Below are 24,577 nucleotides of genomic sequence, written 5' to 3' on the forward strand. Positions count from 1 at the left end.
AGAGTTAAGCGAAAGCTACAAAAAGTCATATTTTCTATCTTTACAAGAACTGAAAGATTCTTTCCTTTTCTCCATAATCATAAAAGTCAATAAAAATAGACTTATCATGTTCTTCTCAGAAAATCAAAATGTATACTTTCCATCGACAATATCAATTACCAACAAACCCATTCTTTCTTACGTAAACAAAAGGAAACCTCTCGAACCAAGCGAAGTAACTATTAGCAAAAGCTTCTTTGACAAAGCGCACCATGAAAGAAAAATTGCCAGGGATCGTTCGAAATCGCGGAACACGGAAACGGGCGTTGTAGAATAACAGCGGAAGGGAATGGGTAAACAGAGAATAACGGAGGAATTCCCGACGAAGGAAATGGAGCAAACGGAAAAGGAGGAATTGGCGGTTTTCCCATCTGAAACTCCTATTACAATTAATTATCGGGTAATAAAAAGTGGGCACACAAATACCGTGAATAAAGAGCCGCGAAGGAGTTGCGGTAGAGGATCTCCGGTACAGGTGCACGTTGGTTAGTTGGAGCAACCGAACTCTCGGCTTTCACGACTCTATCCTCCGCTTAGTTTCCTACGCTCTCCCTTGGAGACGTACAACCAGGTCGAATGTAACCGCACCTTACGTGGTTAAAAAGCAAAAGCCCATCCTCTTTGGTTCACTTGGATGGTTAGGGGATACCGGCGAAACTATGGAATTCCCAGTGCAGCCGCGACGTAAATTCTCGCCGCGAAATCGAGCCGCTCCAATGTTCGTTCCGGTTTCCCTCGTGACCTTACTTCGAACGTACACGCTGTGAACCTACGTGAAATCGTACGTGATCGTAAAGGCATCGTACGGGCGGCCAGCTATTCGCGAACTTCGAGCTTCAACTGCCAAAATTTTCGCAAAGTGTTTCGAGTGCGTGACCAAATCGAAGCGGCGATCGACGATTCGTCGTCATTCGAAGATCGCGTATTTTGACTATGTACCGCACCGTAAACGCGATAGGAGGAGAACGCGCTGAATAATAATTCGCCAATGAACTGAAACGGTGTTTGGAAGAACGAGCTTAGAGAAGTTGAAGAACATCAGGTTTAGAATTCATGGGTTAACGTGGGAAACGGTTGAAAATATTGCGGGAATTTTTGGGCGCAGATACGTATATGTTCTTAAAGGACTTCCATCCAAAACGTTCATTCAATCCAAATAATTATCTTTCACATCTTTCAACTTGTTGAATCAAGAACGCTGCCATTTCCACAATATTTTTATGAATATGTATTAAAATCACTACTAGTAGTGTTATAAGTTATAGTATAAAATACTCAATCTATGATATTTCGAGAGAACTATGTATTCCCCTGCGATCTCGATATTTATAATGAAATTCGAACGTTTCCTCTAAGTGATCAGTTTCGAAAACATGAACATCGTTTAAATAGAAAAGCATTTTTCACGTACATATTGGTGGCTTACGTACACCGCCAATGACAGTTGGAGGCATAGATTTAACATTTAATTTCCGACCGATCGGGGCAAATGCTGAATCGACGACTTTTTATTGGAGTTTCTCGTCGCATTGCCAAATGTGGGTCAGTTTTTTTGTTTTTCTCCTCTGACTCAGGGAGCAGAGCTAGGAGATTTTTTATCGTCTGAAATCCTAGGTCGAATCCTAGACTTGAAAACATTTGCTTTATTTATTTAGCTTCCAGGGATTCCACCAAAGAGATTAAATGTGTTTTTGTCCTTCAAAAAACTCACCGAACATTTCTTTTTCAATTGTACCGCGTATTTTCTTGTTCATACTCGAGACAACTTAATCTATATACGTAAGAAGAAGCAATATGGATGCACTGACAGGTTCTTCGATGGAGAAGCACGATCCGAAGGATGATTTATGATCACGCTTCGGTAGCGAATCGTTTGGGTTTCAATTTTTCACGAACATTTATCGGGATGAATTACCAGAAAATCCACCTACTTTCTACGTCTTTCTCGAGTAATCTATTCAATTCGTTACGACAAAGACAGCCATGGTATCGAATAATCAGCGGTTTCAATAATAAATCCAGTGAAATGCCTTTCGACGTTACGACGCATCGCTGTAATTAAGATGAATGTCTTGTGGATAATCTATGGTGTTAAAAGACATCTCATATTTCATACGTGTCTCTATAAATGTAGAGATAAAAGCATTGTTACGTATTTTGGAAAAATATCCTATATTTCTATATATAATTTAATTGGAGAATGAAATTCTTTAAAATACTTGATAGCAATTGAATTTGATTAATAATTTCAGATTAGCATAATCTGGTGATCTCAATAATTGCACTTGTAATGAACGCACCACTCTTATTTACAGAGAAATTTTAGAATTCAGTGCTTGTTTCAATAAAGTGTCTAAGTAAAATCAGGCATAAGTAGGAGCTGTGAATTGCAGCACTGCGTACATCTGTAGTTCCAAGTTCCTATTTACTAAATAAGTATATATATACTTATTTATTTATTTATGTCTAAGTCAGAAAATATTATTATTCAATTAACTATTTTAATCCATATTACTAATAACTTAATTCTTATATTACCAAAGCTTATATTAACAACTCACATTATCAAAGCTTAGTAATTTTTTCAATTCCTTACAACGTTAATAATTTTCTCCCTATATATTCATTCTATACACAACCGCAAATTATAACTTTTTTTCTGTGCTTCAAAAAGTCAATCGCACTTTAGTCGGAGCACACATCTCAGAAAACAATTTTCTCGGAGAATTAATTTTAAACAACGATCGTGCTGCGTTCCCGAACTTTAGCTTCCTCGCGAGTGCTCCGCTCGCGATAGGTAAGAGAAAACGTAGCCGGGAGAGGTGGTGGAAGCCACGAACGTGGTAATGACAAGCAAGAAAGCCCGACTCTATCCACCGCCACCGCCGCCATCCACACCGACGACGTCGTTCCTCTCCTGTGTTTTCTCCCTTTCCTGTTCTCTGCTCCCGCGAACCACCCCGTTTGCATAATCCCCTACGGCAAAGTTCACACCGGTCGCTCGCACGCCCCCGGACGCCCTGGAGCACGTCAAGCGGCCCGACGTCGGCAACTACAACGACGAGGATGGAGAAAGTCTGTCGGTTTTCGTCTTACCGCGCCGTCGCTGCAACCACCGTTCCAGCGATTCTTCTCCTTTTGACCCGCCCTGTCGTTGAACAACTAGAAGAAGACGATGAGTTTTGCTAAAGAACTTTCTTACCAAGCCCTTTAGATTTCCGTCGCGATAGAATCTGTAGCTGAGTTATCATTCCTGCCAGAATCAACAATAAAATTAACCGTTTTGCGGGTGAACATTTTAAAAGTAATGCGTTAATCCTTGAAAGCTATAAAGGAGAAATATTTCTTTCGCGGAATACTGACGATAAATTTGTTTAATGTTTTAAAATCAATATAGCGGTATTGATCTAAGAACGGTGTAGGAGAAAAATTTGTTTTTCATGGGGAAATTGTAGCTAATCATTCTTTACAAATACACATTCTATGTGCTTAATAATCAAACAAAATAGTCTCTCCTACTTTCTTATCTTCCTCTTCCTTCTTCCCCTAATTATAACGCCTCAGACTTACCTACAATAAATAAGACACTCGTGCCATCCTCTCCATTCCCTTGAAACTTCACCACAATTATAGGACACACAATATCGAGATTTGTCGTTAGGTGTAATCGTCTCGAAGGTTACAGCGTCGCGATTGAAATTTGTCACCGTCCAGCAAGTCATGGTCGAGAGAGGAGTCGATCAACGAAATTAGTTTCGACGTTCTGGTTATTCGATTCATTCCGTTCGATTCCCGGGCCGGGAGTATCGCTACGTAGTGCGGGACAAAGTAAAGAATCGTGCGCGAGATAGAATCGTTCGAGAGTAAAGGATAGAAGAAATGAGAGAACGAAGGGAGGTATTACGGAGAAAAATCGAGAGGCTCGAAGCCATTCTCGCAAACATAACCCGGTTATCCGATATCGCGCGAAATGATCGGCCGCCAACCATCGACGACGACAGGGCTGCCGCCAAAGAAGACGACGTCGAACGACAACGACGATAGAAATTCAATCTGGATGGCACGCCTGGAAATTGGGAGAGCCACCTATTCTCCAACGATCCGACCGATTCTAGGATACTTTGCTACGACGTAAAAGCTCAAAGCTCGTATCGGCCACAGTTGGAAAAGTAATCGAGGAAAACGGAGCTCTTTTCGTCCCTCTCGCATGGTTTTCACATTCTCTCGCGAACGGAAGCTCCACCGTCTCGTCGCTCGAGAAACCCGACGCTCCCGAGCTGCATCCACCGGGATAATACGAACGAGAAATTTCACACGCGAGTTCGCGGTAATTCCGGCGGAATTCAAACGCCAGACCCCGGCCACGTCGGTTAAATTGTTGCTCGAGCTACGTAAGTTCTCAGATTGCCAGGGGAGGAGGATACACGCGCACGGAGCCACGCGAACGTGAGTGTTATTAAACTTTAAATTATGAACGCAACGGGCAGAACAATTAAAAACGCGTGGCGTTAGCGGGCACGCGGCTTCACGGCCACGGATCCCGAGAGTGGTAATCAAGAATTATGGTCCCCGTTGATGTTGCCCCGTTATCAAACTGGATTTCTATGAACGGTATATCGTAAAGGGGCGTGAATAGCAAATGAATCTGCTAACTTTCACGATAAATATTCCGTGTCCGCGCTGCGCTTTATAGCTGATCAGAATGCAAATGGATTTTGGAAACTAGACTGCGTCGTCGCGTTATTTAACAGGACTACCGTATAACCATTTCGCTATACGGCGACTAATTATTTCGCATTTACGGATGTTCTTTCTTAATTCGCATTCTACGCATTCTACGCATTCTACGCATTCTTAATTCGCATTTCTTGCAGAGAAAGATAGGATTACTTGGATCAGAAGATTATTTGAGTCACAATAAATACTTTGCGCGGTAATTCGTCAAATTTATTTACGAATAATTTTCAAGCGATCTACATTTGAAGACAGACTATTTATTAGGCCGTCCGAACAGTTTTTTTCGTTTTATAAGAAAATGTAATGGACGCGCAATATTTTCCGTTTTATATTATTTTAGCAAATTACGTATGATTCATTTTGTTCTATCAAAATAAAGATCACAATGTTCGACAGATTAGGTTTCATGTTTGTATAAAGATGCGTCGTTGTAAAAGAAGTATCTGTAAAAGAAAGACACTTTTCGGACAACCTAATAGTTAATTATTAATGGCATGATAAACAGTGAAATATATCGTGCACTCACATTAACAGCTCGATAGTCATAATTTTTGCACAGCGATGTAACTTCTGCCACCAAACAGAAAGTTGTTCGACTCATATTAATATTCTCACACGGAATTGTCATAATCCAGTAACGTGTGTCTTATTTATTTTATTAGTTCTCATGTAATATCTGCTCGTTATTCCTATCGTATATTCGAATTCTATATATTCGTACAGCTACCGGTGTAAGAAATTCAAAGAATGAGGCGGCACTATGGAGTTTGTTTCTCGCGGTCGAGATTCTTTCAACACTCCACATTCGGCAGGGTGAGGTGGTTGAAACAGATGGATAGAGAGAACGGTCTGAGTATCATTCAAGATTTAACTCCAGTCTCAGTGAGATCGAAGTAAATATCTGCGAGCTACAAGTGGGAGATTTTCCCACACTCGAGCAATTCTCTAACCCTTCACAGCAGTGTTCCTCTCCCTTCGCGTTTTTCACCCCACCCACGGATCTTTCCATCACCCTCCGTAATTCTGTCTGTCCCAGCCGTGCCGGTTTGTCAGTTTCATACAATATTGAGTAGTTCTGACATATGCATAATGGCAACGAAAAAAAACCTTCCCGGTGGTTTTAATACGAAAAAACTTTCTGATCGGTACATTCCACTTTTCATTTAAATCTTTACCTTTGTTATATTAATATTCTCATAGCTTAAATACTATAAAATTTTACTCGGCTCTCATCGCAAACATCTTCTTTCAAAAATATTTTATATCAAACATGCATGTGTCATGCTTAATCTTGGTTATGGAAGATTGATTCGGCAGCTATTACGGTTGAAATTTCCAAGTACCTCTTGCTTTATCGTCGTGGAATCACCCGATGAAGAATATTCTTTTTTATATCACTAATAATCTAAAAAAGTTGAAGGCTCATTTCAGTTTATTTTTGCTTGATTCGTGAAAGCAGACAGTATATACTGCAGTTACTCGTCACCAAATGAAGGCGCAATCTTTTCCCAAGCGGCAAATGGACCGAATATAAAACGACGCGACGGAACGCAGTCAAAGATTCCTCACGTACAACTTAATCCGCTTGTTCCCATCGTTCCCCCTATTTCCCTGGTTTATGTCAATGACGCGCGTTTCTCCGCTGCTGCAAACTCACTCGAGCTCGTGTTCGCACGCACGCTGAATTTTAATCGGCCGCGGAAGAGACCTCCCCTTATTGGGGAGAATGCCAAAGTAATGAGTTTCGCCCGCAGCACAGCGCGGCGTATCCATAAAGAAATGTAGGCTACGCGGCCGTGGAACGTTACAATTTTTATATCCCGTGCTCATACAGGTAGCCGTATCAGCACGTGAGAACGAGCATGAGACCGCGCTAGCCTAATTCACCCTGGAATAGCTTGAAAACAAGCACCGCTGGATCGTCGGATAAATCGTACTGCAATTTCGTTTCATACCACCATAGAAGCGTGCAGTTGGTACTAGGAAAGTTTCAGTAAGTGGATTGTTCGATATTTTTGAAATTTCATTCTTTTAAAAGATCTTGTTTGTTTCTCACGAAAATTGCGTTCTTTATAAGAGAAAACAAGCACTAGTGCGCGTTCTAGCAACTTGTATAGAATTTTTATTTGTAGATTGATGCTTTTAGAAGTTTAGAAGTTCTATTTAGAATTATTTTTTGTATACGAAAAATAAAAAGGGAATGATGATATATTTGCTGAAAAGCGTCTGGTTAAGTACGTCCCACTTTTATTTTAGAGCAAATAGTACTGTATTTCGATGTTATGTGCTTTGAGGATTACGAAGGCTATATTAAACAATATTTTACATACAAAATGATGAAAGTAATACTCATTTTATAATCCATATTCTATGAATTTCCTACGTGTTCATAATAAAAATTACAATAGCGTGACAAGTAGGTTAATAAAATGTTTGGGTATCGAATTGTCAAACAAGGGACATTTTCACAGAAATACCTTTTTTATTTGAAAATTGAATTCAATAACGAATTTCTATACTTTCTGTAACCTCATATTCTATAATTGCGTTTATTACTTTCAACTCCGCGATTGGAGAAAATTTCTCCGAATCTGTTTCGTTCAAACTTTCGTAGAATTTTTTTAGTACTACTAAATATTTCAAAAAGGATTCATAGGAAAGATTCATGGAAGAATGAAACAATATTATATTTGGTACGCAACAATTACGAAACGTATCTACATGAAATGATATACATTAAAGAAATCTGCAGAATCAAGTTGCAATTGCGGTTAAGTTAAAAGCGAATAAACTGCACATTCTCGTGAATCGTGTCATTCGATATCGAAACATCGAGGTTCGTGCAATATCTACCGACAATTCTCTCCTATTTACTGTCCTTCCGTTTCTATTTCCTCCATATTCCGACACTCGTTAACTATTTAAACATGGCTCGTTTATAATTTATTTCTATTTCGCTTGGACCCGCTTCAAACAACAGGGTTAATCCGTTAAATGAAGAACTAGAGTGCAAGAGAGAGGAAAAAGAGAAAACAGAATTGCAGGGAAAGATGAATGTGGTCACAAGGAGGGAAGATGTAAAACGAATGGAAGATCAAGAGGGATAACGAAGGTTCAAGGAAATTAACTAAGAAACGGAAACGGAATCGTCGATGTCATGCTGTTTGACCAGCGCGCAGCGCAAGGTTGAGGATGGAAGAGGACACGACGGAAATTATTATTAAATTTCCGAGTCACAGTCAATTCTCATTTGCGCGCTTGTGCGCGATGCCTTGTCAAACACTCGCTTAATTCGTGCCGCAAATTAAAGGCAAATACATCGCAGCGATTTTTACGACTAATCATTCTGTCGATCTCGTTCGTTTTCGTTCGCTTCATCTACCTCCTGCCCTTCCATCTGTTGTTCCGACCACCGAAACGACCGCCTCTTTGATAGAGCACGCCTTTGTCGCTTATTTTAAAACGTTGCCTGTCTCTTAGCGCTGTCGTTCCTTTTTCAACTCTCTTCTATCTTCCCTCTGCTACCATTCCCTTTTACCAGGCTCGCTCTCGCGTTTCTACTGCAAACCTTTCTCGGTACGTTTCTTGCACATTTGCAACGCGCGCTACTACTCCCGCTACCGATCTCCGCGTTCCGATTTCGTGTATTCGCGAGACAGAAGGTGAAAGAGGAGCGAAGGGGGTCGGTTTGAAACAGAAAATGGAAGATTTCATACGCGAGGACTAAAGAAACGGAGCGCGAGCCGGGAAAACGAAGCATCTAAAAGGGAATCGGACATCGAAAAGGCCTACAAAGAGGAAAAAGCACGAAAGGAGAAGACGTGGGGGAAGTTGGAAGGGGAACGCGGAGCCGGACAATGCAGTCATCGCTTGAAAACTGGGCCAGAGACAATAAACCAGGGCTCCGGATGAAGCAACCTCTTTTTCTTTTCGTTATCCGTCTTTTTAACGAAAACTGAACTGATATCAACTGTACCGGCCCGCTTGTAAATAGATTGCCCTTGAACTCTTTGGAATCCGGATGCCGGATTTTAAAGTAAATGTAGGAACGAGTAAGGAAGAATACGATAAGCGGAAAAATGTAGATATACTATAGAATACGTACAATTTGGAGAGTAATTCAGCTTTGAAATCGAATCAATCATGAGATTTGCGATTGAAGCAATTGAAATTTCGTACAATTGAAATTGAAATTTCACAAAGAATTCAAGCTTTCACCAGAGAACTTGCACGTTCCTTCTATCAGTTTAAAGTCACATTCCAGTTAAAGAGAATAACAAGCGCCGTCCATACATAATGCCGTAACGTGGAAATTTTGACAAGTGGAGAGAATTCCCGAAAAGCTGTAAACGCTGCAAGTTCTAGCATCGGAAAGGCAGTAAAAGGTTCGACGAATTCTCGATGATATTGTTCTCATGGAAGTACCCGTGAAACGAGCGATTCAAGCGTTTGCGTTTCGGCGAACATACGAAGATTCTTTCGGCAGTTTGCAATGATTATAACAGCTCGCGCCCCCGCAGACATTGCGAAAATACGGAGGATTTCTCTCGGCGTAGCTGAAAAGTATGGCCAACTTCGATGTTCTTGCCGGAGCTATAAAGTTTCCACGGTATCCTCGAAACTGGCCGTAATGGCTGCCCCAACTGTCATTCCTTGGTAGTTCGGGATGTCACCGGGATATAGAGAAACTAATGTAATGTAAGTTATTTGCCGGAGTAGATTACGATCGGATGAAGCAAAAAGGATAGGGAAGTTTCCTTCCTGCCGGACCTCGGACTTCCATAAAGAACTCAAATAGAAGATTGAAAAATGATATTTCTTAACTTCCGTAGAGGAAACGCAGTTTTTATTGCTTCTAATTGCATGCTGGAAGTTGAGTTTAAGGTTGTTTGAAAATATAAAAATTTGTGATATCTATCGAATAAATTTGTGAAATAATAACTGGAATAACAACGACCTTAAATTTTCTATAATATTATAAAATTTTGCATAATGATTCCATAGACACGAAAGATACCTAACTTATTTCATTGAAATGAGTGACAAAACTAGGCAATCTGTTTAAACAGTGATGTAATAACTCCATCGATTAAAAGCAACGATATGCCCGAGGTGCACTGATGACGCGCAAAAAACCTGTGCCACGTGAGAACTATATTACTGGGAGCGAGCTGCAAGTTTCATTTCGCGCCGTACGTCACGTCCGTCAAGATACAATTCGTTACGTTCGCGGACCACGAACGACCATCGTAAATTACCGTAACTCGCGGAGAACGCGAATTTATTATATCTACCGGCAGATAGGCTCGGTCAGTTATTATGCGAACTGACCGATTGCCTTTAATATTCGCGCCAGCTGCGCGCCTGTTCGCCGTTCGTTTTCCACCATCGGTGTTCCTCGTCATCAAGATGTATAGGCGATAAAAATGAACTCGGCTCGTTTCGATTCGAGTCGCGTTATTATTTTCAACGTTCGTATATCCCTGTAACGCATACGTGAGTATGCACGTATATTATACATATATACATATTTATATATTATATTATAATCTGACATCGTAGCAAGTGATATAATTAGCCATTCATTTATATAGATTAAAAATGTAATTTATTATTTTATGCAAATTAAAAGTTCGTTAAATTCGTATACTGTTACTACAAATCGACTAAAGCATTTGGGCATTTACAAGCGATAGCGTAAATACATACAAATACGTATTCTAGCGTCTCGCGTTGGAATCAGAGCGAATTTTCATTCTTTCGAGCAGCGCGAAGCTTCGCGGTTGACAAGAGGTTCCCGTAATTTCTCCCGATTGAAAGGCCCACGAGCAACGAGGGGAAAAAACGGGGAGGAAAAGCGTCGCGTAATCCGGTTTTATCATTTAGCAGCGCGAGCTAGAATTTTACTCAAACTCGAGGTTCGACTGCGTTGCGAGGTAAAGTGCGCCGGGTATGCGCCATATTTCCCTGGTCAGATTCGTCTTTTTTTTTATTTTAGTTAGTACGTTCATCACACCGAGGATAGAAAAACGGGAATGATAAAATTTAGCACCCGCGTCGCTTGTCTTGAAGAACCAACTTTTTCCATGCCTCTGTTACGTCTGAAAATTTCACACGAAATGTTGTAAATTCTGCGACGATTTGATTTAGAGCTCGTATGCTCCCGATTCCCCTTTCGTAACTGTTTTTTCAGTTTATAATTTTCTTCTTTTCTTTTCCGATGAAATAATCTATTAAGGGATATTTCATTTGTTTTATGAATTTGTTACGATGATTAAATATAAGTAGCGTGTGTATAACCAAACCTTGCCAAATGCGTTTCCATAAGCTCTTTAATGCCCTTTCGAACGACTCGACCAGAATATAAATTATGAAATCAGCAGGAGAGGTTAATTGGGAAATTAACTGCGATTACCGGTTCACACGGCTATTTATATTCACGCTTTCAAATGTCAGCCTTTATCAGAGGAGATTAAAGCGTAAGTGGGTCATTCTGATTAGAACAAAACATCCCGTTGCGACTGCTCAACGTTCCTCTGCGGTCGTGCGTAATTATTACCGAATAGAGTGACATCTAGCTCTTCTATATGCATTTTCCACCGTGTGAGTTACGTGGCTTTTGTATTGTTCGTCAAAACTTTCATTCCAACTGTAACACTATTACAGAGTATAAAAAAAAAGAATGGGACAATAGAACTAGATGATAAAAAACATAAATATAAATAAAAGATATAGTAAAGGAAAAAGCTAGAAAAAAATTAGAAAAATAAATAGGGAAGGAAGGTGACAGGGTTGAACGAAAACGCGATACGATATCGATAGCACGATTTATTCCGCGCTGCAGTACCCGGCAGTGTACGCTCTCGTCTATTTCGATTTTTTCGCGCGCAGCCGGCGTACTGGTGGCAAGGGAATTTTTAATAACAACGCTTGTCAGAAATCTTCTCGACAACGTCACCGGCATTCGGCGCCAGCCAATATCGCCTGGTCCAAGCCAGCTTGAACGTTTTAGCAGCCGGCATCTGCCGACAAGATGAACTCTCTTTTTACGAAGGAAAAGGCAGACGGGGACAGGTCGAGGACCAACCATATCCGGTCAAGGGAAATCGAATTAAGGACAGAGAAAACGAGATATGGCTCGTATGTAATCCGGCTTTATTAAGAAATAAAAACCGCCAAGGCCACTATTCGTCTCTTTCCGATTCTTTTAACGTATTTATCATGTAAATGCGCGGTCTCGTGCGGAATGAAAGAAGGGAAGAGCGAGGTTTATTAGTTCAATGATATTTCAACGGAGATTAGCCTGGATGGACATCGCGAGAGGGCAGCGAGAAGCGCTTTGCACGCGCTGGCGCGCGGATTTTAATTAACCATTTTTAGAATAAGCAGGTATTAAAACAGCGGGATTTACGCGACGTTCCGTCGTTTCTTGTTTTCAATGATGTTGCATCGTGTAATCCACTTGAAAGCACTGTTGATTGTCCGTTTTGGAAAAACAGAATCGCGATTCACAGTATCTTTGCCCTTGAACTGTTGCTGGTAATTGAAGTTTTGTGTGGGATTTAGGATTGCGAAGATAATTTGCAGTGTGTGAAAAAATGAATTTTTCAGTTTACCTCTCTCTAGTTTTTACTCTTGCTTTATTCATACATTCAATAAAAACGGAAATTCAGATACAGATATAAAAGTGGTAGAAGTAACGCGTTTATTTCATATTTAAAAACATGTGAAGATCATAAGCGAACAGTATTTTAAAAATTATATTTTCTATCCTCTTCAAAAATATTAATGTTTATAATAATGAGAATGTCACTCATTTTTTAAGTGGTATCAAAATAAAAAAAGTCAAGAGGAATACTTATAATCTTTTTTCAGGTTAAAACAGCTTGTCATTGTGACGCGAATAGTATTATTAAACTGAAAGTTCGTGAATAATTGTAATAATAATCCCGGATAATAACTTCTCAGCTAATGATTTTGCTACGTTATAACTTGGATGTATGAGCACGTTATATTTCCATCGTACCAAACCTGTCAGAAAATCTAAATGAAATGTATGTGTGTCTAAATAAAATGGACCAGCAGACACAAATCTGCGATTTCATTAATCGTGCGAAAAAGACAAGGAAATTCTCGCGCGGAAACGTATTCTTGACAGCAGATGAGAAATGCGAGTTACGCCCAGGCAATTTAATAAATTTCAACGGTGAGTTGCGTTGCGTAATATATATTCTCTTTTTCAACAATTTCCCTTCTAACAATATTTGTGAATGCAAAACACAGTGAAAACACGTTGCTGCAATAACAGGCGAGTCTACATTACCTCGATTGTAGCTTGTAAAGTAAATAATCAGAAGCGAGAATTATTATGGCGTTATATTTAATTACCTCTTTGTCATAAAATACCTAGCACATGTAAACTCTCAACATCAGTATTTTAAACAGAGTCAAGTATTTGTTACTAATTGAATAAAATTCCTGAATATTTTTAAACCAGCACGATTTGCTATGCCAGCTCTGTCTCTGCGTAAAATTTAAAAAATATCCAGATGAAATAATGATCACAGAGTTTTCACAGCAATAAGTGTACGCACAATCTTTCGTCGCTCTAAAACGTGTGTTCGGTGATATATTTCCATATTTGTTAGGACGTTTCGTTGCTGCTCGTAGCAACATGCAAGGATCAATGAATTTGAGGAAATAGACAAATTAAATTGAAACAACTGCGACGGAGAAATAACACAGATTTATTTGTACACGCAAGTACTGGTACATAACATGATTAGGTGGAAAGGAAAAAGGGAAGAATAAAAGAAACAAAAGCAAATCGTGGCTGAGTGACAAATTACCGAAACTTGCCTGCGAGGGTGTTATATTGCAAACATGTTGTAAATAAAAAGGAATTTTTCAAATAGAAACAAGTCAAAGATGTAACGCGTCGATTGGCAAACGATCAACATTTGTTCACGCTGCTGCTTTTTTAAACTTAATAGCTCATTCGTGGAATTTATAAGTATTTATAGATAAATGTATTTCATGAAAAATTAATGATAATATGTAATTATGCGAATGCGCGAATACACGAAAGGAGAGTTTTGATCAATCGAAAGTCAGTTGAATAAGACCATCGTGGATATCCAATTGTGCTATCCAATTTTAGAAAATTTGTTATATTATGTTTTATGGAAACTGAAAGAAGCAAATCCGCAAGCTTTCTGAAAGCAGTGAAAAATTAAAATTCTTTTCTGCTTTAACGACTCTATTTCTCCGATTTTGAGAGGAATGTCTTCTTAGCAATATCTGTTCTCCCATCAGCAATGTAAAAATAAATCGCAAATAGATTGAGAGTCCAGAAAGCCGATCGAAAGCCCAAACAGCCCTGTTAGATCTAAAGGCCAAAATCGTTTCAATTTTGAAGAGTATATACAAACCGAAGTGTTTCACATTTTATTTCTCTCTTATGGGACCTATAAAATCTTTCAACAGTAAATTCGAATTTCGGTAGAATCGAAACATTAACCCCGTTAGTACATCGACTTTCCATTCGGTTTAAACGGAACGTAAGCAAACGTTTCGTGGGGTATATTATCCGATCGACGATTCAATGATTAAAATGTTCACTGAGACACGTTTCGACGATCGTAATATAAAATCAACGACACTCGCCGATTGCTCGGAGAAATCGTTACGGCCAGGTCCTCGGATTAAAGTTTGATTAAAAGTTATCCTCAAAGTAACGATTGATTCGTAGTTACCACCTCCCTCTCTTTTACTGACAAATAAAGCAATCATTCGTAAGGAGCAATAAAAAGCGTTGATTTCGTGGCATTCATAAAGTTGGCTTCCACTTACGGGATTTCGAAATCTCGAATTCCCAGGATTCTTTTCCTTATTTCTTGCTTTCCACTTCACTCTTTATTCTAGTCTTCGTGTCGGCTTAATGAAACCCCTAATATTCCTCAGTACCCACCCTTGCTGTTGCGCCACCCCCACTCGTTTTCTCGTCGCTCTCGTTACTCTTATCCGGATTTCTGCATCGATTTCGCTCCTACGTGGCTTTCAAAGTGACTATTACAAGTTACTATTTAATGTTGTGCCCGCTTTATTTTAATAACCTCTCTCTATCTCTAGCTTTTTCTATTTTCCTTGTTAAGTAAAAGCGATCGCTTATATCAATTCAGTGGAAAAAGTAAATTGAAAGAGGACTGTAAAAAATGAAATAACGTGGAAACTATATGAGTTTAAGATTTAAGGGAAATATTACAGGTGATTCAGTATGATGTCGTCAGTTTTCATATCGATAGTTTTCTCAGATAACTCGAGGGTAATAATTTAAAAGGAGGCAGACAATTTTCTTATAGTCTCCTTTCGACCTCGTTCGAGTAACGATATTAAGAATTTCACAGGGTTCTGAAATTTATCAGATCGATCGTAAATCAAGTTAGGCATAGATGTTTTTTAATTTCCTAAAACAGAATCTACCGCTTGCAAGCAAATCGAACAATGAGCAGCGATATTTGCCACGTGTTTATGCAGTATAATAGTATGTTCAATATAATATACAACTGTAGCGGTACAAGGTCATTGTTACGTCCGGGGATCCGTAACACGCGCTGGTAACATCAATAAACACACTGTTAAATGAATACGCCGAATAGTCCTTTTCGTTGGTGCCCTTCACGTTGTACACCTTACAACGTACAAATACCAGTTCGTATTTACATCCAGGTAAGGAAACTTGTATCGTATTACAGTTTATGATACCATTTTGTTTTAAAACGAAAAACGATGACCTGAAAAATTACGTACATTTTTGTTTAAAAATTTTATACGCGTAAAAACTAAAACATTTAACCTTTCATATGACGTCTCAGTTTTTTCATAGGCTCCGGTTATTAATGTTTAAAAACATCGTAGAAAGCAATTTCATGTTCTGTTTAAAACAACTTCCTGCCACTTTACTCCGAGAAGCAGAACAGACTTTCATAGGTCGCACATATAAAATAGCTATAAAAAATTAGGAGTCGGAAAATCGAGAAAGAATGTTTAATAGAAATTTTTGAATTAATGTTAAGAGAAATAAAATCAAATTTCACAAAAATTGACCTTTTGTCATTATAGTCATTAAAAATTGCTTTTCACATTTAACAATTTTTTAATCCTTTTTCTAATTAGGCGACTCTCTTAACAAATATCCCGTATCGAATCAATATCAAGACTAAAAACTAAAATAATCTTCAAATCCAAGTGAATCTACACAGTAAGCTCATTTTCTATCATCCTCTCTACCCTCCTCTGTTCACGTGAAAACGTATTACAGACTCTGTCGGTCGAACCGTCTTTTGACGTGTTCAGGACGCTTCATAAATATGCATCGAACCGCGAGAAAAGCGAAAAAGGAAGCCAGTGAAGAGAGGAACAGCATCGAATTGATTTCCCTCGGCGTGTGAATAACTTAAGCAACAGTTATTCCTTGCGGTCCATCCGGCGAATCTCCGTAGGCAAATAATGGTGTCTCGGTATCGATTTTGCTAACGTTAGAATCCCACAGATAACTTGTCAAGGGGTAAGCCAGTACTATTCCGGAAACGATCCCGAGCATTCGTGGAACTCTACGACAGGACTGCCAGGGCGTAACAGAGGCAACAGAAGCAAGGAGAGACAGAGCAACGGGCTTTCTCTGTTGGCGGCCAGCGCTACGACAACAACGATGACAAGGAAGGACGAGAACGATGAACGAACGGGACGATGAGGAGGGACGAACAGTGACAAAACAATTAAGCAACTCATAACTGCCTTGCACAAGCGCCCCCTGGACACCGTTCTCTCTGTCCGTAGTTGCGTCAAAGTGTCACGGACAACGAGGTCCAGCAGACCGAACTGAAATTGCAGCTTACGAGAGAGTGTGTTGGGCATAATATCTCTTCACGAACTCGCGAGACCCCTCGCGGAAGAACCATCGCCCATCTGAATCGTCAACTTGTCGAATAGTTGCGACAGATTTTGCGGTGAACTGCCTCTGCTACCAAAGATCAATTATGGTAAAATGGCGGATGAATTTGTATGTGGAGAAATTGCATTGATGACGTAAGCTTTTCCTAATCGAATTGATTAGTCGTATTCGAAGTTATTTAAACGTATAAACTACAACCGAAAAGATTGGAGAATATGAAAAGACAGAAAGTTCATATAAAATCATATAAAAGGCTACACGCAACAGGATTGCATTCGAAACTCTAAGTAATAAGAAATTGCAAGAAGAAAGTATCGCCATGGAAAAAAATATTTTTACTTGAAATATTTTACTTATAACAAACAGTTTAAAGATATCAATCTGTTGGTACTGCAAGTGGAATTTTAAAAAGGAATCATCCACGCCGACTACACAGAGTAAGAGCGTGACAATGGTAAAACGAAGAAAGAAACAGGACTCAATTTGCCTTTACTTTGTTCGCGCCTTGCAGGATGTTCGAACATTCTGTGCGAGCGGAACGAAGGAATTTGACAAAGTTAAATCGAAGTGAAAGCGGGAAGTCCCGTTCGCGTAGGAAAGAGCAGGACAGTTAGAAGAAAGAAAGAGAAAGAGTATGACTAGCTTGGAGAAATTACCGCAAGCGTTTCATTCCCTCTTTTTCTCGTCCTTCCTTTCCCTTTCTTGGTCCTTTTCATGCATGGACCGCTGCTCGACTGGCACGTCAATGCTTTCAGGCGATAAAGTGCTTTTCTTTACGAAACCACCATCCGTCGCACAAGCGCGGCCAATCAGGCGACAATGGCTCGTAAATTCGAGCCAATCAGGAGGGAAGCCGAGACGTGACCGCGGCAACGGTGTGATATTGCTTATGAATTATTTAAGCGGCCAGAATAACAATGTCCTTTCTCCCCCTCTTCTTACTCCGACGCCTCTTTCCTCTCTTTCTATTTTTCTTTCCCGTTTCGCGTATTTCTATTTCATTTTATTCGGCCCCACTTCTATAGACGTTTCAAGAAATTACCGGACAAATTGTTCTTGCATCATTTTCCATCTTGATGTGTTCCGGGTCACTTTCATTTTCGGCCAGATCGAAGATAGGCCACGTGTCACATTAATTTATGAAAATCTCCCAGAATCTTCGACAACATTTGCAACGTCTTATCGGCTTAAGTGTTTCCAATAACACGGCTACGAACAAGAAAACGAACTATGCAATTACTTGGAAGGCTTCGACTTCGATAATCGACAACACACTTCCGAGTTCCCAGCGTAGTGCCGGACCACCGGCTGATTCCGAAGTCCCTAACTACTTACTTCGTGGGAACCTGTACACGTTGTTCGATTTCTGCTTCGATCATTGCGCCTCGTCCGTAATGGAACGCTCTTCGAGAGTATACGTTGCAAAATTGATTCCCGTGCACTATTTTTTTGCAGGTTCTCTATGATTATATTTTGTTTCCATAAATATACTGGGATTACGTGGAAAGAATTCTATCGATGTTGAAACGAGACACGCATTCCAAATTCATTGGCCTTCGTAGCAAAAACATGTTTTTTCGAAACTGCGGAAAAATTCCCAAAGTGGGAAAATGCCACAAGAATACACGATAGGCTCACAGTGGAAGCGAAAAACAACATACGTATTCCTAATCATTTTATTATAAATTTCCAAACGCGCATATTTTTCTGCTGAAACGTGACTTTACCCTCACATATCTCACAAGCACAAGCTTAGGTCGTACGTACCATTTTTCCTCGGAGCTTCTCGAACAGCCAAGTATCTCCTTACTTCAAAAACTTGCGACGTCTACCAATCAAATCGCAATCAAGTAAGACAACCTGCCAGCAAAAACCGACTTCGTGAAACTAACTCTTCGATATCACACTCTTTCCGATTCCCAGCTTATCTTTCTCCTATTTCCATTCTGTCGAGGGGTGGTACATCAGCGTCCGAAACAGAGAGTCTCCCTTATCTCCGGACCACGACGATACTTGATTTATTATGAAACGCAGTCGCTTTCCTCGTTGGAGGGGTAGCGCGCCTTTCGTCGCGTGTCCAAAACGGGCACTCGAGGAGAGAAGAAAAAAATCTCGTTTCTTTGGAGTGACAGATTTCCCTGAACGAGTTTTTGAACGAACCTCGTTGACGAAAACCGTACCTCTTTTTCTAAAGGCTGTCTCCCACCCCTAGCACTCATGCGCAAAACGGGATAGATAAGACCCCACGTATTCCCGTAGGGGTACTGCGGAGTAGGAGGCATGGTATCGTGGGACGAAAATAGAGGCGTGCCATGGGACAGAACGGGACGAAGATTCTTGTGTGTACCGCACCAGAGAGTGGAGTTTTACGCGTGTTTAATCTGGAAATGGATCGCTCGAGAATGTGGCTCTATGAGGCGAGTTGAAGGGACTGAGAGTTAGCGAAAGCATGAGGGACGTGGCGGCGGAGGAGACGGAGGCGAGCGAGAGGGTTGGTTTTGCAGAAGAGGAGGAAAGCAGTGTGTGCCAGTCAGTGACGCGTTCTGTCTCCTCGTCGTTATCCTTTTTTCCACTTGTATCGTAAAAACTGACCAGACCGGCTCTCTATGTACTTTTTATGCTATGCTTCCGCCGAATATACGCCGTTGAAAGGAACAATGTGGTTTAATTGTTCCCTTCCATTTCATTTCCGATACAATTACGTTGGTTATTTTTATCAAGCTCGTGCGAATCCTGCATCCGGTCTCTTTTTACTGGGAGATGGAATTTTTTATGAATCGATACCCCAGTTTGTTTTAATGCAAATGGAGGAGGACGTGTTTTATACTTGAATTATATAGAAAGGTGTTAACGAAGAACGCAGGGTAACTAGTTTCTTGCCGTCCAGCGGATGAAGACGTTCAGAGGACGAAAATATAAATTTAGTTTTTCTCGTAGAGTTAGCTGTTCCAACGGAATGAAAGAGCAAAGAGGAAGAACCGTTTGTGAATTATAGCAAGGGAAAACGCCAGCTACCGAGTGTGCTTTTAAAGGCTCGTGTGTGAAACCGAAACGTGATACCGCTTTCCCACCCGTCTGCTTTGAATGGACCAGCACACGCGTCTTGATTTTTTCTCACGCGACTAATTTACCCCTTTGTTTTCCCAAAGCCTCGTTGCTTTCATGCATCGTCGCTTTTATAGAACTACCTAAGGCAAACATTTCACTAAAAAGGAAAAACTAACGCAATAATATAATAATAGCATTAATGTTTTCGCTATAGTACTTTTTAAACCGAAAGTATTTTTGGTATCAAAGCTGTTATTATGAAAAAAATACTTTTCAAATAGCTAAGTAAAATTTAAAAGGGTATATATATGTATATATATATACACCTTTTGTAATGAAAATTCGTAGTTAAAAATTTTATTACACCATACTTATCAAAGTAAGTGTAGAATATTCAAAGAAGTTAACAACACGCGCGAACAATGGACAAAATCAGAGGGAAGACAGAAGGATAGAGCTTTATATCCTCTAGAGTGTCCAAGATTTCGATATCATTTTCTTCATATTTTTCAACGTGAAACACAGCTAAGTTATCTATTTTGGCAGCAATTTTCTCGAAGCGGGTAACATAAATCGCGGGTAGAAAAGCTAATTTAGCGGATAAAATGTGACCGGTCTCGAAATAAAGCCGTGGGTCGCGTCGATATATCGCAGCGCACACACCCGGCCGCAGGCGGCTTATATATCATACTAATTATTTATATTTCATGCACCGGTAGGCCAGGTACCTGCTGCCTACAACGTGTACACGGTATTTTACACTCATGATACGTCGTCATATACTATGCGCAGCGTGCAAACTCTATCCACCCGCTCGTGGTCCAGCGACGTGCGTCATGAAAATATCGTCAAACTTCTGGTCGTCCAAATCACCTAGCGTATTATTCCAGCGCCAAGCTTAAATTTTACCATCGTTCGTTGAATCATTGATCATTAATAACGGTGACGTGTTATTTAGCCAGTTAGATTATCGCTTATCTAGTTATAATTTTTATTTATGCAGTGCATAAAAATAAAAGGCTAGTCGACAGCTTGACATTTATACCGCTACAATTCACTGTTTTTCTCCCTCGATCATTTCACACGATTTAACGTATTCATGACTGGTGTTTTTAAATGTTTTCCTTCCCTTTCTGTTCAGTATGGTCGTATTAACAGGATAGTGTAATAGGGTAGATAGATAGCCTTTTCGTAGATTCCGTTCGTAGATCGTATCGTAGATACATGAATTTATCTGTATATGTTTGAATTATTACTATTTGTTAACCAGTAACGTCAATGCTTCTTCCGCGTACCAAAATTATCGATTGCGTGCAAACATATGAATTTTTATCTGTGTATTTCTTATCAAATTTTAATAATCTCAAATAAAATTGAAACAATTGAAACAATTTTAATTTGTGAATGACTTTCGCGCTTCGTTCCAATCAATGACTTGATTATATGGCAATGATTATATGTTAATATCCGCACCAGGAACTTGGATAATTCAGTTGGATGAATCGCATAAAGCATCGAATCGCATAAAGCACTGGTGGCTATTAAATTTTATAGAGACAAGGTTCGATCGAGATGCTGTCGAAGCGAGATGCATTCGTCGACAGATATTTCGAAGAAAAGTGAAAGTTTCATCGTAAAATATTTAAGTCTCTGTCTCGATGTGATTTATAACTAAGGGTAACTTTTCCTGGGGCGTTTCTCATTTCGGCTGCTCAACTGACAGTGACAGTTTACTACTTGACAAGGAAAGGAATTGGTCGGAAAAGTTCCTGTTGATGTTACGCGCTATTAAGGGGATCGTGTTTCCTCGATGGCGGATATCAGAGGGAATGGTATCAAGACCACCCGGGAAGATTCGTCGCTTTATTTTATGTCAGTTACCAGATATCACCGAAAATCCTCCCTGCGTTGACTTACTCTCGTGAAACATTGTCGATCATTTTTTCTTCCTTTATAATTATTGAAAAATTCTTCACTCAAACGAGCAATCAGGAACATTAGGTTTCTTCGGGCATCTCTATTTTGTCGAAATTGCGATCGAAATTTCACGACTCGTAACTCGGGGATTCAGGATGAAGAAAAGGCAAAAGTAAGAAAACCGTGTGTTCTATACAGTATATCTGTAATAACTAAGTTACTACGTCTAGAACAATTTAAATATCTAGATGCATTGCGACGTTTAGAATAACACGTGGGAAATTACAAACTCCAACATATTCACGTTTAGAAATAAAAAAAAGTAATTTCTAACTCAAGACTAATCCATAATGTTACAGTTACTTATGACTCAACGATACCGATTGAGGATGAAATCTGAATGAAAATGTTACATTACACCACTTAATCAGAAAATAATAATGCTGAATGTTATTATCCTTCTTTGCAAATAGTTCATTTAAACGACAAAGTGAATAGTAATTGTTTTAGCTTAGTGAAAGTTCTTCTATCAACCAATACAAGTTATTGCTAATCAACATACAACTTTTAATCGACAATAACATTTCTTACGTCATATTTCCTTGTTTAAATGATTAAGCAAAAATCATTAGCTCTCGCGCAATTTCATTCGCTTTTTCAAGGATTTTCGAATTTTCGGCGCATGCACACTCAAAATCACGAAAACCGGTTGGTTAAATCGTAATCAGAAATCTTCATACAATGTTTGTCAGATTCGGTGGGATGTAAATATTCATGCGGCAATATTTTGGCGGAATTTTTAGCGCATTAGGGAAAAATGATTTACACGGTCGACTAATGGAAGCCACGTTAGCTGAAATTGTAATTTCACATCGTTCGTTACGCGGAGAATGCATGCATCGCGGTAGCCATGAGAACACGAATGTCGTCGCTATCGCGATGAAAAATTCTACGCCCGCGTTGCCCGTTCGATATCAGTAAATAGAAAGATAAATCATCGGGGTGGAATTCGGCGCAACGATGACACCTTGGGAAAAGATAACCCGCCGAGAGCTTATAAACGGTTATAAAACGCGACGCCTCTTGATTTAGTCGGGCGTCCTTCGTATGCATCCTCAGCATTCTAAAGAAAATGTCCCGTTATATACATATGTATATCTGCATTCGCCGTATCTGTGCGGACTTTCTATCGTAAAAATGCCACGCACGCGAAAAAGCGAAGGCAAAAAATGTAAAAACGAGGAAGGAAAAACGAAACGGACAAACGAAAACGCAACAACGAGTTTCAAGTTGGATGTAAATGAGACTTCTCGAACAAACTGATGCTTAACAATTAGAGTAAATCATGTGGCCAAGCGGCGATCCCGTACCTTCTAACTGCACGTATGCATGCCAATTTTTCCGTAATTTCATTCCGCAACTGGCGAGATACCGCCCGTCCTAGTTTTGACTTGTTTTCGTTGTGATTACAGCGACCGTACAATGCTGGCCGCGAAATGCGCGGACGGAACGAATTAAACCGCGCTAGCAACAGATGCTAGGGATCTTCTGTTTCGCAGTTTAATTCGCGGCCGTGATAAGCGGAAGTTGCTCGAAAGGCCGGGAAATGTATCTTCGGGATTCGGGCATTAACGAGATCATTCTGCAACGAATGTATCGTTCAACGATGAATCGTTACAAGATTTTCAGAGCGGTTTGCTAAAAGAGAGCTGTTATTATTGTTGCTGTTGTTTTGTTTGTTAAAAGATTAAAAGATTACAGGAAAGGCATGAAACTGATTATTATAGCAGAGTTTTAATTACACCTCGCGTGTTCAAGATCAGATTATTATAACACAGATGTTGATTACATTCGTTTCGCATATTCGGAAATTCTTGTATTCCGCAACAGAAAACAATCTCGAAGTCCTGACATAAATGTAACGATGGATTTCCACGCTCGGTCGGCGATTAAATCACTTGTCCGATTAAAAAGAAAGAAAAACAAGGCGGGATTCATCGGCGGAACGTTCTCGGTCGTGTGTAGCGACAATTTTTCCACGGAATTCCTCTTTCGCTCGGCGAAAAACAGAAATACACAGGACACCGTGAAGAGCCGGGAGGAACGGAGAAGACAAAAACTTAAGAACTACCAACCGTAAAGGGACTCGAGAGGGAAACGAGAAAGAGAGCACACGGGAGAAAGCGAGAAAGAGCGACGCGCGGTGGAAAGTTTGAAATCGAGAACGAAGAAAAAATGCAAGTGAGAAAGCCTTTGGATAGAAGATGCGCATGCACGATGACGTTGATAGGTTGCAGAGGAAGGGGCGATGGGTGGTGCTGGGTGAGACGGCCGAAAGGGGGAGGGTGGTAAGGCAGACGGTTTGTATTTCAAATTTAAAAGCATTCGACAATGGACGCTTCTCGTATTGTTGACTCACTCGACGAAGGAGAGAGGAAAGAAGAAAGAAACGCGTAGAAGTGTACGCTAGAACGTGGAGGAGGAAGCGGATAGGGTTAGGATGGGGGTAAAAAAGGGAGGGATAGAAGAGAAACGGAGGTTCAAGGGGGAAAAGAAGAATCAGGGGTGGCTGGAGTTTTGTAAAGGACTGCAGACAATTTCCGCAGGGCTTAGTGGCTTCAGGCTCTCCAAATAAATTATTCCGTGGATGAGCGACGCTGCTTATTTTTCACCATTTTCCGAGCCACTAGCAATGGATGCTCAAAGTGTACGTAAAGGGTTTAAGGAATATCAGGCGCAAGAAGAAACACGCTCGAACGAAAACGTGAAACACCATTCCTCTTTTCTCGTTCATCCGGCGAGAATAGTCACCGGTTGAATACCCACGATGGTAATAAAATCACGATACGTTTCTGGACTTTGTCCAGATTGCGCGGTCAATTG

The 24,577-nt window shown here is 40.1% G+C and overlaps 1 protein-coding gene across 4 annotated transcripts in view; it reads right to left on the reverse strand.

Annotated features, from left to right (window-relative positions):
- The window catches only part of LOC126918485 (RNA-binding protein Musashi homolog Rbp6), a 771,768-nt gene that overhangs the window by 276,362 nt on the left and 470,829 nt on the right, over positions 1–24,577 (reverse strand). The window lies entirely within an intron of this gene.

Source organism: Bombus affinis, chromosome 7, assembly GCF_024516045.1.
Source record: "Bombus affinis isolate iyBomAffi1 chromosome 7, iyBomAffi1.2, whole genome shotgun sequence".
Classification (NCBI taxonomy): Eukaryota; Metazoa; Arthropoda; class Insecta; order Hymenoptera; family Apidae; genus Bombus; species Bombus affinis.